At 36.2% G+C, this 22,227-nt stretch overlaps 1 protein-coding gene across 1 annotated transcript in view; it reads right to left on the bottom strand.

Moving 5' to 3' along the window:
• The window catches only part of TRPC4 (transient receptor potential cation channel subfamily C member 4), a 195,341-nt gene that overhangs the window by 119,888 nt on the left and 53,226 nt on the right, over positions 1-22,227 (bottom strand). The gene's annotated exons all lie outside the window — the stretch shown is intronic.

The following is a 22,227-nucleotide window of genomic DNA, read 5'->3' on the forward strand; positions in this document are numbered from 1 at the left end:
TGCCAATGCCCCATGCTAGGACATTTCATGCCTCAGCTTAGCTAATATTCAAAATCATTTTTGAAAGGAGCTGTTATTATTATCATCCCCTTTTATGAAAAAGGACAATAGGCTTTCAAGAAATTAAATAGATTGCCCATGGTCACAAGGAGACCCATGCAGCTTGACTCCAGGGTCCAAATTCTTAATCACTAACTACCCACCTTATGTGTAAAGCAGTTGTGAGATCTCGGAAACTGCCCAGGCATCAAGAGGAAGAAGACAGGCATTAAATATGGCCTCCACCACTTTTCGTTGTGTACAAATGACAAAATCAGCTAACTCCTCTGCATTTCCATTTTCCCATTTTGAAATGTGGACATTTATTCAAGATATTTCTCATTGTAGAATAAGACCCAGAGACATATACATCAAAGCACTTTCAAAGTTAACTCTCAGAGGGTTGTGGCGAAGATGAAATGTGAAAGCACCTTGTAATCTATAAATCAAGCAATAACAGGAAGGCACCAGTGTTCTGTGACAAGCCTAAGGCTGGAGAAAGAGCAGAAAACACTCTTGTTCAGTTTGGTCACTTTCATTTGTTTCTCCTCACATAAACACAGTCCCAATTATAGTGCTTGATTCATCTGAAAGGTAGAGCAATAATTTCCTGGCAGGCGAGTTTTGTAAGTGTAGATATCATAGCTTGGTACGTGTCCTTTTCATTACTGAAAATGTAAGCTTTGTAGCTCCTAAAATGGCATGTGCTCTCTATTATGTACTGCTAAAGATAGATCGTAAATAACTACTAAACACTTTACATCTTGGGTAAAGAGCTGGAAAATCTTCTTCAACTCCTAAGGAGATATCAAACAAATAGCAACTTTAAATCATGAGGCAAGGTGTAATCACTGGAGTAATTAGAGGATTGTTATTTCTAACTCCTAGATCATTTAACTCACCAACATCTCTTTTAATTTAAAGACTGTCTCTCTTTATATCTGTTACATTGAAAGGGGATCTATTAAAAGATATCTACATTAAACCTTTTATTTGTTGAAAATGTAGCTAATGGGCCAAGTTTATACTTAATTTTGTAAGAACTGCACATTAATTCTGATCCATGATTCTGGTTTTAATTTCACTTGGCAGTGTTTGATCACAGTGTCATTTTTGAAAGTCACCATCTTTTGCCTTCCACAACTCTATGTCCTCTGGATAATAGTGTATAAGCTCAAACATGGTCCCGATATTCGCTTGAAGTTTTGGAAACATTATATAACACACCCAAATTTTAATTTTCTCACCTGTAAAATGGAGAGAACTATAGTCTTTACCTCATAGCGTTCATTTAAGGATTAAGAATGGTGATGAATGTAAAAGTGTTTTGCATATAATATTTGATAAAACATAATCTATATGATTATTAAAATCATCATTATTACTAACATCATTATTTTCTCTGGTTATTCTTTCTCAGTCTCACTGATGGGGTTCTGTTTCCCCTATTCATCCTTTCAACATTGTTCCTTCCCAGGGACCAAACTTAAGCCCTGTGTTCTTATTCTATATATATATGTGTGTAATCCTTTGTACATTAGCTGTTTTCCTCGTGTTCATTATAATCTACACACATTAATTTTTATTCATCTAGCCATTTAGAGATACTTTTGAGCATCCATTTTATGCCAATCTTCTTTTCGAAGTGTGGGAAATAACAGCAATGGATGGAACAGACAAAATCCTTGTTCTCATTCAACTTACATTCTAAAAAGAGAGGAGGGAGAAAGACATCCAACATAAATGAATAAGTGGATGAGTAAATCAGTGAATGGATGAATGTCAAGTGGTAGAGGCCACAGAGAAAAATACAGTGGAGTAAGAGGAAAAGAAAAGCTTCAGAGTAAGATGAGACTGCTGCTTATCGAGGCGTGGCAGGGAAGTCTTACCGGTATGGTGACATTTGAGTAGAAAGTTGAAGAAAGAGAGCACCAAGCTTATATCTAGGAGCAGAGCATTGTTGGAAGAGGGAACAACAGAGGCAAAAAACAGAGGCATGAGCATGATTAGGGTATTTGGCCAAATTGATGGGAGTACAGTTTGCAAGTAGAAAAATTATTAAAAGACAAGGTTAAAAAAAGTAGCAGGGGAGGGACAGCAGATGTCTCGAATCCATTTTAAGGACCTTGGCTTTCACTTCTAGTGGAATGAAAAACCACAGGAGTGTTTTGAACACAGGAGTAACAGTTTCTTACCCCCTATGACAGGCTGCTGTGTTGAGAATGGAATAAGGGTAGGAGAGATGGAAGCAGGAAAATTAACAATGATCAAGTAAGACTTGCAATATACACGGGAAGAGTCTCAGATGGCTTAAACAAATCACAGTAAAAGTTTGGAGAAGTGGTTCTGTCTTACACAGGTAAAATAAGTGGAATTTGCTAATGAGTTCAATATTGGATGTGAGCTCTAAGATCACAAAGAGAGATCAGTGATGAGGAAACTTCCTGGCTTAGAGAAGTTTGGAGTTACAACCTACTGAGAACACTGGAAAATAAGGTTTGGGATACAATGAAGATTGGGTTTTTGCATGTTAAGTATAAGATACTAGAAATGCGGAGATAGATATTTGAGAGTTATCAGCATACACACAGTATTTAAGGCCATAAGCATGGATGTCACTTAGCAAGTGAGAAGAGAGGGTTGAAAAAAGAGAACTTAGAATTTTGAACTCTCTGACATTTTAAATTTTGAAGTTTGAGAAGATAAAGAAGAAGCAGTAGAGGATACTGAAAAACCCAGGGATAGTGTGAAATCCTGGAATAATGAGGCATATATTTAGGGTACGTGTGGTGGTGGAAACATATGGAAGTTCTCTCATGATTGGTTCTATTTTCTTAATAAAATAAGGAACATAGGACGTCTGAGAAAGAGGACATGTTGGGTGTTTGAGGAAAGAGAGGGAAAAAAAAATGAACTCATCATCTAGGAAAGTGAAAGATTATACATAACCAGGAAATGTAGAAGGATTGCTGAGCACTGCAAAGTACTGAAGTTGGTGATCAAATATTTAGAGTGAAAGTAGTTGAAACTGTTGTTTTTCTTAAGTCTCTCTGGTTATCCCGATGCAGATATGGAATTTTACCAGATAATAGTTATGAAGAGACTGAAGGAAAACTTGTCTTTAGATGACAGGCATCAATGATGGACAAGTGAATATTAGTCAAGGAAGTGACGTCATGAGGGTGAGGGCTCAAGGAAGGGTTAGTGTGTGACACTAGATAGAGTGAGCAGGAAAGAAACTGGCCGTGGAGGTGGTATAATAAGGATGATAACAATTCTTGGTACAGCCATGGGAGTGGGGGGCTGAGGTAAGATGGAGCTCCAGACAATTGTTTGGGAAGAAGAAAAGTAGGTTAAAGAAGCCAGAGTAATTCTAGGGTTACCTGTGTGTATCACCAGAGAATTTGGGTAAGGCTGTTGCTGAGGAGTGTGACCATAAATCTTGGGCCAAAATATTTCAGCAATGGAATACTGTATAGAACACTATAATGGGGGCTGAAGGGGTTAGAAAAAAAGGAGAGAACAATGGTGGGAAAGAGCCAACGAGGAGCAAGGTAGAGAGGGTAATGGATATTGTAAGAAAGGCTCAGTTTTCAGTTAGAAATGAAGGGGCTTTCAACAACATTTTATAAGTCCCCCTTGAAGCTCCTGCACATATTATGTCAGATATATCCTAGACAATTCTTTTGTTACTGCTGAACATATTCTCTTTTTGTTAAGTATATACTATATATTTGTGTATCTTTACATACAATTTTAAATTATAGCTTGTTGAAGCTAGTATTAATGATGTATACACCAGCTTGGATTAGTGTCTTGAATGCCTTTGGGTTTTCTATATTAATGTTTCATACCATGGCTTTCATAAACTCTCTAATTAATTATAATAATTTGTGGATTATATTTTGTTTTTCTGTAGACAAAATATCTGAATATACTTTTTATCTCTTCTAGTCTGTTTTTTTAAAGATTTTGTTTATTTGAGAGAAAGAGAGCTAGATCATGAGAAAGAGAGAGAGCACAAGAATGGGGGAAGCAGCAGAGGGAGAAGGAGAAGGAGACTCCCCACTGGGCATGGAGCCCAAGATCAGGACCTGAGTTGAAGGCAGATGTTTAACTCACTGAGCCACCCAGGTGCCCCCTCTTCTAGTCTTTGTATCTTTTACTTCTACCTTTTTGGTTGTTCAAAATAGAACCTTTGGTAAAGTGCTATATGGAAGGAGCAATAATGAGAATTCTTATTTTGTTACTGATATTAATATGAATGTTCATAATATTTCACTATTTAGAATGACATAAAATACAGGTTTTTGGTAGATTCTTTCAATCAAGTTAAGGAAAGTCTTTTGTTTGCTCTATTCTGATTTGCTCAGTTTTTGTTTTTGTTTTTGTTTTTTTTCTTATCATGGATAGATATAAACTTACCAAAAGCTTTATTTATTTTTTTTTATTTTGCATGTAGTGAAATAATCATTTATTTCCTTCTTTACCTATTAAGGCATAATAGATTTTTCTAATGGATTGCTGAAGATTTTTGCCTTTATGTTTTTGAGGGGCCATATATTTTCCTTTCTCATACTGTCCTCTTTTGATTTTGATGCCAAAGTTATACTAGTCTCATAATATTAAAATTTGTTTTTGAAAGATAGGAATGATAATGTTCTTTGAATGGTAGAGCTCACCTGTTTTTATCCATCATTTTTTCTTAAATATATTAATCTTTTTGTTTGGTCTATCATATTGATCTCAAATATTTTTCCAAGTGTTAGTTTTTATGTGAATTTTTATCATAAAGATTATTTTTAAATGTTTTATTTATTTATTTGACAGAGAGAGAGAGATCACAAAGAGATAGAGAGGCAGGCAGAGAGAGATGGGAAGCAGGCTCCCTGCTGAGTAGAGAGCCCGATGCGGGACTCGATGCCAGGACCCTGAGATCATGACCTGAGTCGAAGGCAGAGGCTTAACCCACTGAGCTACCCAGGCACCCCATAAAGATTGTTAATGTCAGTTTCATCTCACTAATCAAATCTACTGGTCCTTCCCTTCAGCCCCAACATTGTTCAGTGTAGCCCAGGCACTAATTCATTCAAATAGGTAACCGATCTATGAGAATGTATGCCATGTGTATAGAGTTTTGCACAGGCTAAATATCTGCTTTACTTATAGGCAGAGAAAATTTTGTCTACATGCAAACTTCTAGCCCTTATAAGAGATTTAGTACTCATGCTATACTTAATTTTTAAAAGATTTTATTTATTTAGTTAGTTAGTTGAGAGAGAGAGAGAGTGAGAGAAAGAGAGCATGAGCAGGAGAGGGAGGGAGAAGCAGACTCCCCACTGAGCAGGCAGTCCAATGTGGGGCTTGATCCCAGGACCCTGGGATCATGACCAGAGCTGAAGGCAGACACTTAAGTGACTTAGCCACCCAGGGGCCCCTCACATTATATTTTAAATCAATTGCAATATTATTGATTTAATCCATGTGGAATTCAGTTGTTATTTTATATTTGTTTATCCCTGGATTGATTTTAAGTCTATTAAATATTGTGATGACTATACAATATTTGAATTAAAAATACACTATAATTTACTTTATCATGTCACTTTTGAATACATGAAAGAATGAGTGATTAAATATGAATATCTGTATTCTTTGGTTTTGCTTTTGTTAATCATTGTTAAACTGTTTTCCAAAAGAATTTAGCTTCAACAAAAATAAAGTGTTTGTTGCATTATTATTGATGGAGTATAAAATACAGAAGATTGCGTAATTGTGTTACTGTCCTTTGCTGATTTATCATTTAGTGTTAAATAGAATTATTTTTGAAATATTTATTTATTAGGGCACCTGAATGGCTTAGTGGGTTAAGCCTCTGCCTTTGGCTCAGTCCTGATCCCAGGGTCCTGGGATCGAGCCCTGCATCGGGCTCTCTGCTCAGTGGGAAGCCTGTTTCTCCCTCTCTCTCTGCCTGCCTCTCTGCCTACTTGCAATCTCTCTTTGTCAAATAAATAAATACAATCTTAAAAAAAAAAAAAAAGAAAAGAAATATTTATTTATTTATTTGAAAGAGAAAGAGAGAGAGAGAGAGAGGAGGGGCAGAGGGAGAAAGAGAATCCTGGAGCCTACTCCCTGCTGAGCACAAAACCCCATGTGGGGGTTCCATCCCAGCACCTGAGCTAAAATCAGGAGTCAGCCACTTAACTGACTGAGCCACCCAGGCACCCCAAATAAAATTATTTTTTATCAATAGTTGTTATGTTTTATAAATTCCTCTCTTCTCTATATTTTTATTTTAAGGAATATGTACTATTAAAATATTACAGAGATAATTTTGAAATAAAACGAATCTTCCAGAGGCTCCAAATGACAGCAAGGTTAATCTTTATTCATTCATTTATTTATTTTTGGTTTTATATTTTTCTTCATTAGTTTTGTTTAAAGTGTGTTGCACATGACTTACTGTAAATGTCAAGTACTGTGATTTTAGGTTCCAGTAAAGGCTCTGTGGAGTAAAATATGTCTTAGTTTGTGTTAAATTTAAGCAAGTTCGCCTGTAATTGTCAAGTGGCCTGAGGCTTTTAGGACTATGGAGAACATAGCGCTGGATTATGTCCTCCAGGTTGGACAGGGCACCAGGGTGGCAGGAATGTAGGACCAAATCACTTGAATTTTACATATTAATCCACTTTGATGAATATCAAGTGTGGGTAATGTGGAAATATAGGAACAAGGTCTCACCAATCTCATATGGCAATATATTATTGCCTGCTGTTAAAGAATTTATGCTACAAGCAGAAAATTCACTCTAAGGGTTTTTCTCAGTCACAGCACCTATTAAACAAAAAAGATAATAAAAAATGTCATATAGTGGTCCTTTTATGGCAGCGGGAGATGTCACAAAAATTACATAGATTGTGTGTCTTGATGAAAAAACATGCTGTTCCAAAATGCCGGATAGAAACCCAGATGATCCTCAAGAGTGAGGAGAAGCAAAGTGAAAATCTGGAAACAGCCTCTGCAGCTAAGAAGATAGAGTGTGGCTCTAAGTTAGAGGAGCATTACAGGGTCAGACATCCGAACGCCTGGTGGTTATGACTAAGTACAGAGGGTGATGTGGTTGGATCAGTTACCTTAAAAGGGGCAGAGGAGCGGTGCCTGGATGGCTCAGGTGGTGAAGCATCTGACTCTTAATTTTGGCTCAGGCCATGACCTCACGGGGTCCTGAAATCAAACCCTGCCTAGGGCTCCACGCTCAGCCTCTCCCCTCAACTCGCCTGCTTAGCTCTCTCTCAAAATAACAGATCTTTAAAATAAAAACAAAAAACAGAGGCTAAGGAGTCAAGAGACCTTGGTTCATCTGCCATTGGTGTGGCCTCCAGCACATCACTCAACAGCTTCACCTTTAGAGGGAATAGCCTTGCCTGTCAACACACAGGATGGAGTGACCTTAACACAAGAGTGCTTTGACAGAGGTGGACTGACCTAAATGTAAGGAGGAGAAAATAAACTTTACTTTTATAATATTAAAAATGATTATTATATATTATATATCATATATATATAAGATGATTACTGTAATTGTAGTTTTATTTTTCTGGTTAATAATAAGGAAATTAGGGACACCTGGGTGGCTCAGTTGGTTGGACGACTGCTTTCAGCTCAGGTCATGATCTCGGAGTCCCGGGATCGAGTCCCACATCGGGCTCCCAGCTCCACGGGGAGTCTGCTTCTCCCTCTGACCTTCTCCTAGCTCATGCTCTCTCTCACTGCCTCTCTTTCAAATAAATAAATAAAATCTTTAAAAAAAAATAATAATAATAATAAGGAAATTAAATTTAAGAATACTAAATAAAATTCTGAATTTCATTTATGAATACTCAGAGAGCTGGCCTATTGAGTGGCTGTAAGATTCCTAAATTTTATGTCCCTTTTGTTGATTATTATAATAGTATAATTAAATAATTCTTCCAAGAAACAATAGTAACTATATTGATACCTAACCTACCCATATATTTAATAATTCCCTGCTCATCAATTGCCTTTGTTGTGGTGGTGTGCACCAGTATTAGGATCTTTTGAGACAAGCATTGACATTTTCCTATTACAATAGCTATATGTCCTTATTGCCTAAAGATTTTTACAAAATGTCAAAAGTACAAAAGCAGAAAACAAAAATTCAACCTACATCACATTGCCTGGAGATATACCTTATCTAGATAGATAGATATGTTATAGAATACATATATTACAGAAAATTGAAAGTGTGCTTCATATTTTTTCAACTATCACAGGTTTTTATGGAAATACTGCAATCGCTGCAAGGAAATCTGCAGACTTTACATGGAACTTTGACTTTTTGACTTGTCAAATGCTGTGAGCCTCCTCAATGTTATACCTACTCACAGTCCTATGGACCCTTGTGCTGAAAGAGGCTAAGATTAAAAAAAAAAAATCTTCCCAGAAAATTTCATAGCGAAGATATTAATAATCTTGTTTTCACTCTGAAAATGATCCAAATGAATATTTTACCTTAATTAAAGCTCAGAGCTCTTTGATTGATTTTATTTTGTTAGATTGTTTTTTGATTACTTTGTTTTCATGAGCGATAATGGGAATTTTTAATGTTCCATATTCATCCATCTAGCATCTATTTGACAAACCGTTACTTAATATTGATGATGGACATGGTGTTATGTAGCCAGCAGAAGAAAATAAGACCAGGATTTGATTTGGTTTGGAGAGTGATTTATGCCCAAGAAACAGACTGGAATTCTTAAATTCAAGAAGAAATTGAACTGACAAAGACCATCACTGTACAAGAACAGGATAAAGAATGACTTTGTTGTAAAAGACCCAAATGCAACATCAACAGCTCAGATGAGCTTTTATATTTATGTAGTAGTGATCATGTGATGCAACAAATTAAAGAGAAAAAAGCTTCATTAGAAAGAATTAGCAAATTAAATTGGAATACAACAAGATCTATCAATACCACACAATGTGTTTGTATAGGTAAGCATCTAGGCAAGATGAGGCCACAAAAACTAGTCTTTCAAGATTAAAACTATGGCCATAAATCTAAGCAGTGCTACCGAAATAAGTTGTTTTTTAAAACTTCTCTGAGATTGCATAAAAATAACTGAAATAACACTTGGAAAAATTCTAGGAATTGATAGTGAGAAGAGTGTAGCAAAGCTTTCTAGGTAAGAGAAAAATGATGGGCACCCTTATTCCTCTTATGGAATGATGCCTTTATTCTGCTCACAATTAAAGAAAATATCACGTAGATTTTTCACTGAATGTTGAGAAAGGCACAGGTGAATGGAAAGAATCATTTTTTTTCTCTCCTCCACTGAGTTCCTTTAGCAGTGAACTTGAATCTTGAGATACAAGAAAGACCATCAGCAATTTATGAGCTCTGTAGCAACCTGCTAAAAGACTCCTTAACCTCTATTTTAAATGTGTCTTTCTCTATATCTATATCTATATCTATATCTATATCTATTATATATATTAGGATAGATGGAGGGGCAACATTTTACTAGAAGATGAAAACATTGGGATTAATTCCTTACTTCTCATGCCCCAGGTGAAATATACAAAAGGGGCTAAAGTCCCAGGGAAAATCAAACCAGTCTCCCACTACAGAGTTAGTTATACGGTGAAAAATGATCTCCTGCTTTTTGCTTTTGGATCAGATTTTCTGTAACAAATGGGATATATTTGTATGATAGTAATCTTAAAATATCTATTTTTTTGTTTTCCTATACCACTAAGTAAAAAAGGAATCCAAAAAAGTATAGATCATGCTGCTTTATAAATTTTTGTTTGCTTTTTTATGGTCACTTTTAATCTGAATTAGATGATCTATAAAAGATGAAATTGTACCTGTTAATAAAATCAGGTAAAAATAGACAAATATCATGGAAACTTTTAATTTTGCAGTGCTTTAATGAGATCTCTGCTAGCACTTCGGACTGCAAAAATCTCAATCTACTGAAAAAATAAAGAAAAATAAAGTATATGACTAATTTTTAAGTTCATGAAGATGTTTAAAACTATTACATGTATTTTTAACAACCTCAAATATTCACCAGGTGGCAGTCTTTTCCTTAAAGGTGATCAAAATAAATTTGATCTGCTTTATTTCATCCATTAAAAGAGATGATGTGACCTAGATGAGCAGATATCTTGCATTTATCTGACAATACTGAATTTCACTGTCTGAAAACATACTCCTGAAAATATCCCTGAGGGGATCTGCTTATTCTTCTAAGGAATCATCTCCAATCATTTTCCTTTATCAAAATTTCCCTTTTCTTTCTCTTTATTGAGAGTGAAACTGCATTTTATGTGATAATTAATAGCATGTTTGTACTTATTTAAACTTCACTATGGTTTTATAAGCCTGGCCCTTTTCCTCTCTCCTGACTTTTAGACCTCCTAAGTCAAGCTTCTTGGCTCCATCTAACCTCTTTTGGATTCGCAGCCCTCCTAACTATTATGTGGATATCCAGGAAGCTTTTCCCAAGAGATTTCATCATTACTATTCAACAAGTTTGACTCCTGCGGTCTACGTTAGCATATTAACTTAGGAACGTGATACAAATGTGAATCTGTAGACATACACTGAATTGGCATGCTCGGTTCTTGTATGTGATGATGATGATGATGGTGATGGTACTGCTTCAAATGTAAATACATTGAGCCCTTTACATGAAGGACTTCAAATTTCTGATTCTCATAATTGTGAGAGGTAGCCATTACCGCTTTCTGTTTTATGTTAAAATCATCATTGGGTCACACAAATAAAAAGGGGCGGAGGTAGGACTTGAATTCTTATCTGTCTGATCTCAAACCTGAGCTTTTTCCACCCTAAAATATTCCTCTTATGCAAAACAAAACCTTAAAACATTTATTTATATTTACATGCTTTTTCCTTATTCCACAAAAATACTTAGAGTGGAATTTAAGTGACGTTTATGAAAAATGTTTCTATTTTATTCTGGACAAAAAACTGAATTTTATACCTGGCTCAAGAATGGATAATCTCAGTCATCACTGGCAAGTTTCCAGGACTCTAAGCTTCACTTTTTTCATACCTGTATAAGGTGATGGTTCCAAGAGTCAGTGTGTATATGTGTGTGTGTTTGTGGGGGAGGGGGTGTGAGGATGATATCAAAATGCTTCTTAATTATCTCTGATTTCAAAGTTAGATACTTAATCTTTCCTTTTTTAGTTGATAAATCAGGCAGCTTAGGTCAAGGTTAAGAAGAACATGGTATAGTAAGTAAAACTCATCCCCAAAGGGTGCTTCTAGAACATATGATTTAATGATTACTACTGGCAAGTCAGACATTAAGTTTAGGCTGAAAAGCACTAAATGGAATATACTTACAAATGTACTTTACTGGGTGCCTTGGTGGCTCAGTGGGTTAAGCATCTGCCTTCAGCTCAGGTCATGATCTCTGGGTCCTGGGATCGAGGGCCACATCGGGCTCTCTGCTCAGCGGGAAGCCTGTATCCCCTTCACTCTCTGCCTGCCTCTCTGTCTACTTGTGGTCTCAATCTCTCTCTGTCAAATAAATAAATAAAAATCTTAAAATAAAAAAGTGTACTTTACTAAGGCTGGTCATTTGAGGTCAGGCCAGAAGAAGCAAAACTCCTCAGATGATAAAAGACTAATGGGCTCTTATACTCTAGAATAAAGTATGCCAGAGAGGTATGAATTAGCAACATTTAATATTACTTAATTTATTAAATAAAAATTTTAAAAATCTAAGCACTTCATTGATAGAACTAATAGTTATATATGTACAAAGCAAACATATTTTATACTGATTCCATTAAGACTGAAGAGTATATCACATTATTATATACAAAAAATTCATCTAACATGCCAGTGTATTATACTTTCCCACATCCACCGAATACTTAAACACTTTGATCATTTTATGGAAATGCAATGGTCCTAGTTCCTTCTTTTACTGATGTTAAGTTTTTTCAATTTTTGTGTCTTAACACAATCAAATACAGATACTTCTTAGACATCAGGGGCACTATTCTTCTACTGTCACAAAAATGCAGATGTAAATGCAATTAGAAATCTGTATTATACAGAAAACAAAATAGATTCAGCTGTGTATTATATATTATTACTTTTATTTATCTCGAAGTGGGCAATTGATTGTTGGATTAGATTCATTGTGTTCAAGGGTTTCTTTGTGCTGACTTTTTTTTTATTAAATCATTGACTCTATGATCACATCTTAATCATATTTTGGTCACAGTTGCAGCCAAAGAAATCATAAAAATAACAGAATAAAAGAATAAGTGAGGAAACACATGATCCCTTTATCAAAACTTTGCTCACCAAAACCATTCTACTAAATTTCCTGTGTCTTTTCATCTTGAGTTGTCCTCCTCCCCTCTGCTACTGCAGAGCCAAAGGAGCAGGAGCCAGTGATTCTAGAACAAGAATAATATAGTGATTCTATATCGCCTGAGCTTAGTACAAATAAAAAAAACACTGTAGGGGTGACTGCACCAGATAACCTTTAGAATCTCTTCCAAACCTAAACAACTAGGATTTTAAGAAAAAAACAGTTCCATTTTCCTTTATTTTTATTATGAAGGTGTGTGTGTGTGCATGCACAAACATATGTGTGTGTACATATATGTGTGTGTATATACACATACGCACATACTTCTTGGTATTGTGAAGTTCATAGGTAGGGCAAAGTGATACATATTTTCAACATAACATTCTAAGAAATATAAAGTTGTGTATAGGCTATGATGGGAACAAACAAGAGGGATATTTCATTCCATCAGGGTTTCACAATTTATCTCACACATGAACAAGAAGAAAGATTTGTGTTGTCTGCAAAATAAGCCTCCTTCAGTCTAGGAGACAAGGTCCCTCTCTGCAGACTCCACCGTCAGGTTCCAAGACAAGCTCCTCTCCGAGCCCCCAGCCTCTGTGTCTGGCCAAGCACAGGGTGATGCTGTGATGAGCACTACTCAATGTGTCATCTATACTCCTGTTAATATGCTCCTCTCAGCTCTTGCTAGCAATTTCTCTGTGCGCAAGCACGGCTCCCTCATTACGGCCAGTCTTTTCCTACAACAATCTAGGGGGATTGGGGACATCAGATAACCAGTTTCATAAAATCATTAACTGAAAAGCACTTAAAATTGGATCAGGAGACTGGTCTGCAGGAATTTCAGGATGCTTCTGTGCAGTCAGGACATGGAGAGATCTTTCCATGCTGCTCAAAGACCAAGATGTGGCATGTTCTCAAGGGCTGAGCTTGCTGGATGTATCTGATGGCCGAAGTAACCAGGCAGTTTGGCAAAGGAAGAGTAAAGAACATGAACACAGGGTACCTACACTCAGACGTCCCTTGGGAAAATTACTCAATTTCTCTGAGCTTCAATTTCTTGACGTATGAGACATGTATGTAATGATGTAAAATGGTCTTAAGAGAATGCCTGGCACACTGAAATGTCAAATTACTGCTAACAATTTTTATTAGTAACCTTTGATCTGCAACCACTATAGTATAATGAAATGTACAATGCATTTAAACTATTTGCTTTTTCAAATTATGTATTGTTTTTGAGGAAAACTAGTCAATATACTGCTAATTGAGAATTCACTGACATTTTGAGCAGGGATAATACACATAACAAAGTCTAAATAAATGCATAATTATTTCTAATTTATACTTTATTCATCATGGTGTTTTTGTATTAAAAATTCACATTTATATCTGATGGTAGTAGAATGGCTTAACAATTAAACCTGTATCTCCAAATAAACAAATCTCTTTCCCCCAGGAAAATCCAGAAATCAAGGAGGAATACTGCAATTAGGTTACACACATGAGGGGTGAGGATCCCACAAAGTTAAACCTAATTCCACTCACTCATGATCTCATTTAAGTGGGAAAAAAACTATGGATTCAGTTGGTAAATCTGCAATTATGAGTTTCTCTTATCTTGCATAAACCACCCATTCCTCTGGGTAGTCTATAAATTGGTCCTCCTGGGCTCCAAGCTCATAGTTTAGAATTATTGTCAAGCGTTTCTAATACATGATTCAAACAACAGTGACTTGGAACATTGATATATCTAGAAGTTAACTGATCCAGAAAATTACTGCATAAAGAAAAAATTGTGGTAATGAAAATGAGAGCACTCTTTATTTCTGATTGAAAAATTTGTTCTTGAACATTTAAAATTCCACACTACTTAAATCCTCATTTTCTCGTGTTTCAGATTTTACAGTAATAAAATTTTACTTATTTTGCATCTAATCAGAGAATAAGTAAATATAGTAAGTTGAAGAAAGAGGACATTTTGAAAACAGTTATGAGACATTCTAATCATAATAGTATTTTTTTATAATTCCCAGTTATATTAACACCTTATCTATCTGATTAATTATAGTTGTTAAATGACTCACTGTGATTCCTTAGGGATTAATTTTTCAACTACTATAATTAATTAAGTTCAGTGAATATGTTGCTTACTGAGACATCATGTTATTATTTTTAGATTTAATCACAACATTTATAATGGATTAGGGGAATTTAATAAAAATGACTCCAAAAAAAGCTTTTCACCAAAGCTTGTATTTGAAACATCAGTTTCAATCTCTCTTATTCTAACATAAACTCACTCTTCATACTAGCACTAACTTCACAATGCATTTGCTTGGGGCAATATTTAGCCTCTTCAATCATATATGCATTTTGAATTAAATTTAATTTACTAAGTATAAAATGATAAATGGTATCAAGGTGGAGGGACTTACTGGGCTAACTCTCTTAATGTTAGGCACTCTGAGGTGTTAATTAATGTTTACAACAACCTGTCCAGTAAAGACTATAATCCCCCTCTTCTTTACAAGCAAGTCAAGACCCTAAAGATTAAATGATTTGCCTGAGATGATAAAACAGGATTTATATCCAAATTTTTCTCTCTGTCAACTCTCTTCATCACATTTCACTCCTTCTTGGTCCAAAATGGGGACTAAGGGCTCTAATTTGTATATTCTTATTTTTTTAAAGATTTTATTTATTTATTTATTTATTTCAGAGAAAGAGTGCACACATGAGTGTGTGGTCGTGGGGAGCTTGATTCGGGGCTTCATCCCAGGTCCCTGAGAGCAGACCAGAGCCAAAGGCAGATGCTTAATGGACTGAGCCACCCAGGCGTCCCTTATATATTCTTATTGTGGAATGGAAATATCTCAATGCTTGGAGTTTTGTTCAATTCCTTGAACCTTTTTTTTTTTTTCACTTGATTTTTAGAAAAGGCTAAAAGCCCCTTTCTCTTGTGGGTTGCAAACATATTTAATGATTATTATTATTTTACTTTCATAATAAGTGTGGTAAGCTTTGAGGAAAAAGCAAGGGCATGGGTTTCAAAGGGATTATTTATAATTGGCTGGTCTTCAAGAAGAATAAAATGTCAATGGAACTATGGAAGTTAAATGGTGTATTATGTGATGAGTCAGAATGACCAGTGAGCTTATGCCTCGTCATCATATTAACAGTACAACATAGGCTACCTTTTAAAAATTCTTCCATTTAAGACAGAATTATTCATATCTCTCATGATTGTCATTTGCCAGGTGACTAAACACAATCTATGCTTAATGTTATAATAGCTTTTAAACTTGCTGCTGTGGAATAATGACTCAATTTGATTTTTAGACTTTCAAAGTACTTGTTAATAAAAAATACTTTAAACCGGTTACTACTTTACATCATTGGGGATAGGTTTCAGCTTTTTCATATTAATGGTATATTTAGACAATATTGTAAACAGTTTTTCTATTGATGGTTTAAATCAGAATAGACAGCAAGTATAATTAATGATTTCTCTACTATGTCGCATGATAGGATAGGTATTTTTGAGGGAGAACATCTTTAATACTTTACTATATTTCTCTCTCTTGCCCACTCTTCCTCTCAGTCTTGCTCTCTCTGAATTTTGATAGCTCCTAAGATTATGGTCACACATATATTTCAGTTCATTTACTGTCAATACCCAGGCTGTAATAAAAATAACCCAAAGAGGTAACCTCAATTGGTTAACTACTGAGGAAAGTAAATTTTTTCATTGTGCAAGGGTGGCTCTAAAGACTAGGGCCTACAGATGGTCTTAGCACACAGTATCATTTATGAGGCATCATAGAAAGTTCATGGGAGGGGCGCCTGGGTGGCTCAGTGGGTTAAAGCCTCTGCCTTTGGCTCAGGTCATGATCTCGGGGTCCTGGGATCGAGCCCCATATTGGGCTCTCTGCTCAGCAGGGAGCCTGCTTCCCCCTCTCTCTCCCTCTCTCTCTCTGCCTGCCTCTCTGCCTACTTGTTATCTCGGTCTGTAAATAAATAAATAAAATCTTTAAAAAAAAAAAAAAAAAAGAAAGTTCATGGGACTGTGGGTCTTGTTCCAAAGCCCAATGAGGGAAATGAAATGAGTGCAAGAGTTAAAAGTAAATTTTTCAGGGTATCTGAAGTCTTGAGGCAGAAAGCAAATGGTTTCAATCTGAAAATTTTAGATTTAAGAGCATAGTTCTCTGCTCAGTAACCAGAGATATATTTATTAGTACTCATATCGATTGAAAAAAAAATGTTCTTTAGTTTTAGTCAGCAGGATATACTTTGGGTTGGATATATATTTGCATTAACATGTTAATGCTGGGGGCACCTGGCGGGGAGCAGTCAGTCAGGTGTCTGACTCTCGATTTTGGCTCAGGTCATGATCTGAGGGTCCTGGAATCAGGCCCCCTGTCAGGCTCCACACTTAGCATGGAGTCTTCTTGGGAGTCTCTCCTCCTCTGCCTCTGCCCCCTCCCTGCCCCCCCACCCTTACTCTCTTTCTCTCTCTCTAATAAACAAAGAAAGAAAATCTTTAAAAAATGCCGAAAACATCCTAGTGCCAGTCTCTTATTTCAGACTCTTTGTTTTTCTGATCACATGATGGGCACTGTTTCTAAAGTCATAAATTGTATTAGCAAATCTACTGAAACTACTTTAAAAAAGTTCCCCTACATGCACTGAAGTGAAAGGGAAAAGAGTAAACTGAATTAAATTCTCCTTTACTCTCTCTGAATAGGGTTTCTAATGACTGCATTTTTCAAATGAAAAATAGTCATGCACTCTAGAGGGTAAATTGCCAATGCCGAACTTCATCTTCTCCACATACGTTGTGTCATTAAGATATTTGTCAACAGGAAGATAGATTATGGCATAATACAGTGGTAACAGGATAGTATGCTATTATAATGACTTACCTTATAAAATACTTTTATAGAATTTGAACACTAGACTTTAAGAAGCAAATAAATTCATCCTATGACTCTAGTTAACAGCTAAGAAAATCAAAAGCTCAGAATGACTGAGAGATTTGTCCTGTTAGAAAGTGATGAATGGGGTTTGAAGTTAGCGTCTCTATCCCTCAGTTCTCCTCCTTCCCAGCACTTCCCAGCTTCTAATGACTTTGTCATTCTTTAGTATTTATTGAACAACTGAATTATAAATACTATAATATTCAGATAGAGATTCTCTAGATCCCTTGAATATGGAGATCTAGAGACTCTTTTAAACTGATCTCTTATCCCAAATGAGGATGATTAACTCAGGATTTCAATGACTTCTGTTCACACTGGTGTAGTGGCTTCAGCTTGAGAGCATACAGTTATCTTTCAAGACTCTTAAGTTCCATCATTTTGTGACCTGGAACATGTCGATTTTACCTTTTTACGACTTCATTTATAAATGAAGAAAACAATAGCACCTACCTTTGTACAAAATGCTTATCATAGTCCCTGGCATAGTGACAGGCTTAATGAATATTATCTAGTATTATTGCTTTTATAAAGAAAATTACCACCAGCATCATCATTCAGACTATCTCAAGATTCATTTTCTAGCTATTAATTTATATATAGATCCTTTTGGTCAGGTCAAATACCAAGTCCACTAGGTCCCTCTTTCCCTTTTTTGTAAAATGAAGTGATTGGGATAGGTAATCTCCAAGATCTCTCAAAGTTATAAAATCTGATACTCTTTTTTAAAAAGGCTTATTTATATATTTGAGAGAATGAGAGAATGGATGGAGAAAGGGGCAGAGAGAGAGGGAGAGAAATCTTTAAGACTCCCTGCTGTGCACAGAGCCCAATAAGGAGCTCAAACCCAGGACCCTGACCTCATGACCTGAGCCAAAATCAAGAGCCAGACACTTAACTGACTGCACCACCCAGGTGACCCTAAAAGTCTGATATTCTTTTCAATAGAGCTTTGAAATAAATTTCTTCAAATGAAATACTCTAGGCATAACTGTTGAACTAATCAGTAATGTTTAGTGAAATCTTCCCAAAGAATGGAGCAATATAATAAACATATTAGCAAAATTGGGAGACTCTCATATATTAAATATCACTTAATCATTAGTATATAAGGGCATTAATTGAAATGTCCTAAAGACCAGGTTAGCACAGTATAGTTCAATACACCTAACATAAAATATACAATCACAGGCATTCTATAACTTCCAACTTCCTCTTAAGTCAGTGGTACTTAAAGTGCTGTCTCCAGAGCAGCAGCATTCCTATGGAACCATTAGTTCTGGGGTCTCATTCCAGACCTGCTGGATCAGGGACACATGGGGCAGGATCCAGCAATCTGTGTTTTATTAAACCCTCCCAGGGATTCTAATGGTTTTGAAGGCTGAGAACCACTTTCTAAGTGGAAAAAGGGAGAAGAAAGCTCTGTTTCTGATAAACATGCACTGAAGCAGCTGAAACTGAAATTGAATGTGGCCTTGAATCTAGCCTGAGATGACGTCAAGGAGAAAGGTCTGCTAGAAATAATTAAAAGTCAAGTAACCAATCAAATGGCTCAAAACTGGGGCTAAGAAGCCACTCTCAGTTATCCCCTGTAGAGAAATAAGGTACTCAGAAGGTGAAAGAAAAGTATAATAAAATTATCAGAGAATATCAGAGTAATGATTGTAGCAAGGGAGCAGTCCCGGTAAGATATGTGATGTTCCGTCTTCCTGCTTAATGCAGAGAATCACATGTTCTTTATATATATATATATATAAATTTTCTCTATGTTCTTTTTTTTTTAAGATTTTATTTATTTATTTGACAGAGATCATAAGTAAGCAGAGAGGCAGGCAGAGAGAGAGGAAGGGAAGCAGGCTCCATTCTGAGCAGAGAGCCCGATGCAGGGCTTGATCCCAGGACTCTGGGATCATGACCCAAGCCGAAGACAGAGGCTTTAACCCACTAAGCCACCCAGGCACCCCGAATCACACATTCTTTATGCTGCCTACTATATGAAAGAAGTTAAGTATTACTCTTTCCATTTGTTGACAGTAAATTAAAAATAAATCACTAGAACTCAATACTCTGATTTATGTTGGTCTGCATTAAATATGGAAGGAAATAATTAATGATCTATGCCCATCTATTTATCTGGCAAAACTGAAATACCTTTGTTAGATGCTGCACTGGGAAAATCTTTTAATAGGCTAATAATCACAAACACTTAAACAATTTATAAGAGCAAGAAAAGAAAACCAATGTCAGAGTGATAGGAAGACAGGAGGCTTCAAAGTCCTCACTATCATCTAGGTATCAATCCCAGACTCCTTTCTTAAGTCCAAAATTTCAAATTGCTTCCTAGATGTCAATTTCAACAAAATAAAAAACTGAGTATATCCAATCAGGTCCTATGACCATGTCTATAGTCTCTATGCTAGTGAATGGAATTAACTTTTTCAAGGTATACACCCATCAACAGCCTAACTCCTTCTTCTTTAGGCCCTTCTCCTACCTCTTCATGTCCTCTACTTACTAACAGTTTGTATATACCAAATCGAGTCAAGACCTACGAATTTATTTCTCCTTCATCTTTTCCATTGTAATCACTCTTACTCATATCCCCATGATATTTTTCCTCTCTTTACAACTAGACCTTCAGACTCCAAAGAATAGGAACAATGTCTACCCCCTAGCATCCAGCACAAGGCCAGGCACAATAAGCATATGCAAATAGTAACTTGTTCTCTGGAGAATGTACACAAACCAATCTGAAACACACAGCTCCTATGACTTCAGGATGCCATGCGCACTGTGTCTTCTTCCAGACAAAGAAAGGAATGTGTGACGAACTTATAGAAGAGTATATTTCCTGATCCACATTTCTCACTTTTTAAGTTCTTTTTAAATTTATTTATTTATTTATTTACTTTTGTGTGTGAGAGAGAAGGAGAGAGAGGGTTGGCATGGGTAGGGGGAAGGGCAGAGAGGGAAGCAGATTCCCCGCTGAGCAGGGTGCCTGACACCCGGCTCAATGCGGGACTCAATCCCAGGACCCTGGTATTATAACTTAAGCCAAAGGCAGATGCTTAACTGACTGAGCCACCCAGGTGCCCACATTTTAGGTTCTTAAATAAGTGTTCTAATAATCAGATTTGTATAATTTTTATATTATATCCTTATTCTTGACTCATTTCTGGACAAGTTATGTTTATTTCGTCCACTTGGATATTATTATTTCTAGGTATAAACACTTGGCTTTAGTCATCTCAATAAAATTAATGGCAATGTGTCCCACAGTCTTTGGGGGATGCCCATGAGACTAGAAATTCTGCAAATTATAATAATACACAAAATGGCTTACAACAATCACAGGAATCATCTAAGAAATTATAATTTACAAGAGAAAAAAATTCCTGTCAAGAACATATTTGCTACATACAAAACAGATTTATGGAAACTTACTCCAAAAGGTGTTGGCTGTACCTAAGAGATGTATTATCTAAGTAAATCACAGATAAACGGCCAAGCTCTAATGGGATTTACTGTATCTCCCATCCCCAGCCCAGAGAGCATCTTTTGTATGCTACATTGTATACATGTTATGTTCTAACAATAATGTACCATGGGTTTTGTTCTTTCAAAATTACCAAATTCAAATAAAAAGATACTTTTTTTTTGTTGTTTATTCTTAGTGCCTTCACCAAAGAGGAATTCTAGAATGTACAAATACAAAAGGAAAATTCTTGGCCAGCAAATAGATACAAGAGAAATCTTCCAGAAACACATGGCCTGGAATATTTCTGACTCCTGGCAGACTGCAAACCTTTACTGCCTTTTGTTAATAATCAGGGTTCAGATCAAGTGCTGTAAGGAGCCAGGACCTACTTGTGAGACTAGAGTTTAGCTCAGAAGTTGAATATCTTCCAACAAACACTCTTATAATAGCAGATTATCTTCTCCAGACACCAAATTACTCTGGCCAGCACAAATGTCATTTGCTAAAGAGACACTGAAATGTATGGCCAGTGTTCTCTACAAAACAGAGCTAAAGTTATTTAGTAATAAATGTAAAAAGTCCACTTAATGACAATTTTGTCCTTTAGATTCAGTGCAATCTAAAATGATCTAGACTGCAGTCACAACATCGGCCTCACAGTCCCCTATATGGACATAAGACAAGAGGGTGCACAATACAAGGTCATTGTTGGTAGAAACCATGGGGTACAACTAGAAGAAATTTCAAAATCACAAAGTGACAAAAGAAGCAGCAATTAAACTTACACAGAAGGTAACAGACTCCTACTCATTCCTATCTGTGTCTTCAGTTCCTTTTGTGGTAAAAGCCTGGGCTATAACATATATCTTTATCTATTACCATGACCTGGCCACCCCTGTCAAGGTTTGTACAAGCTTCAAAGGACAGATGCAACAGGTGAATTTTCTGCCAATAAAATTTTAGCGATGTGATGGGAAAGTAACACAAACAATGGGATATGAAACCAACCACAAAAAGCTAGTAAAGCAACAAGCAAAGATGTTGTCCTTGTGGACTGTTGCTTTCTGAAGGCGTGGGGTCAGGTAAGGGGAAGGGGTGAATGGTGGGCAGGCATAAACAAGGACCATAGAACACAGGCTTCTGAGAATTCAGCAAGAATTCTCCCCCCCACCCCAGGAGACACCCAGCCATTAAGTTGCTCTGCTAATAATGGCAAGGATTCTGATAAAAGTCCTCCAGTAAAGGAGAGATAACAGGAGTTACAGCAGAGCTGGCTTTGAAGGAATGCAGCATCTCCTAACAGTCTGCACAGTCTGTGCATTACCTAATGCAGCAGAAATGGCTA

This window comes from Lontra canadensis, unplaced genomic scaffold (genome assembly GCF_010015895.1).
Source record: "Lontra canadensis isolate GAN:19392208 unplaced genomic scaffold, GSC_riverotter_1.0 scaffold67, whole genome shotgun sequence".
Classification (NCBI taxonomy): domain Eukaryota; kingdom Metazoa; phylum Chordata; class Mammalia; order Carnivora; family Mustelidae; genus Lontra; species Lontra canadensis.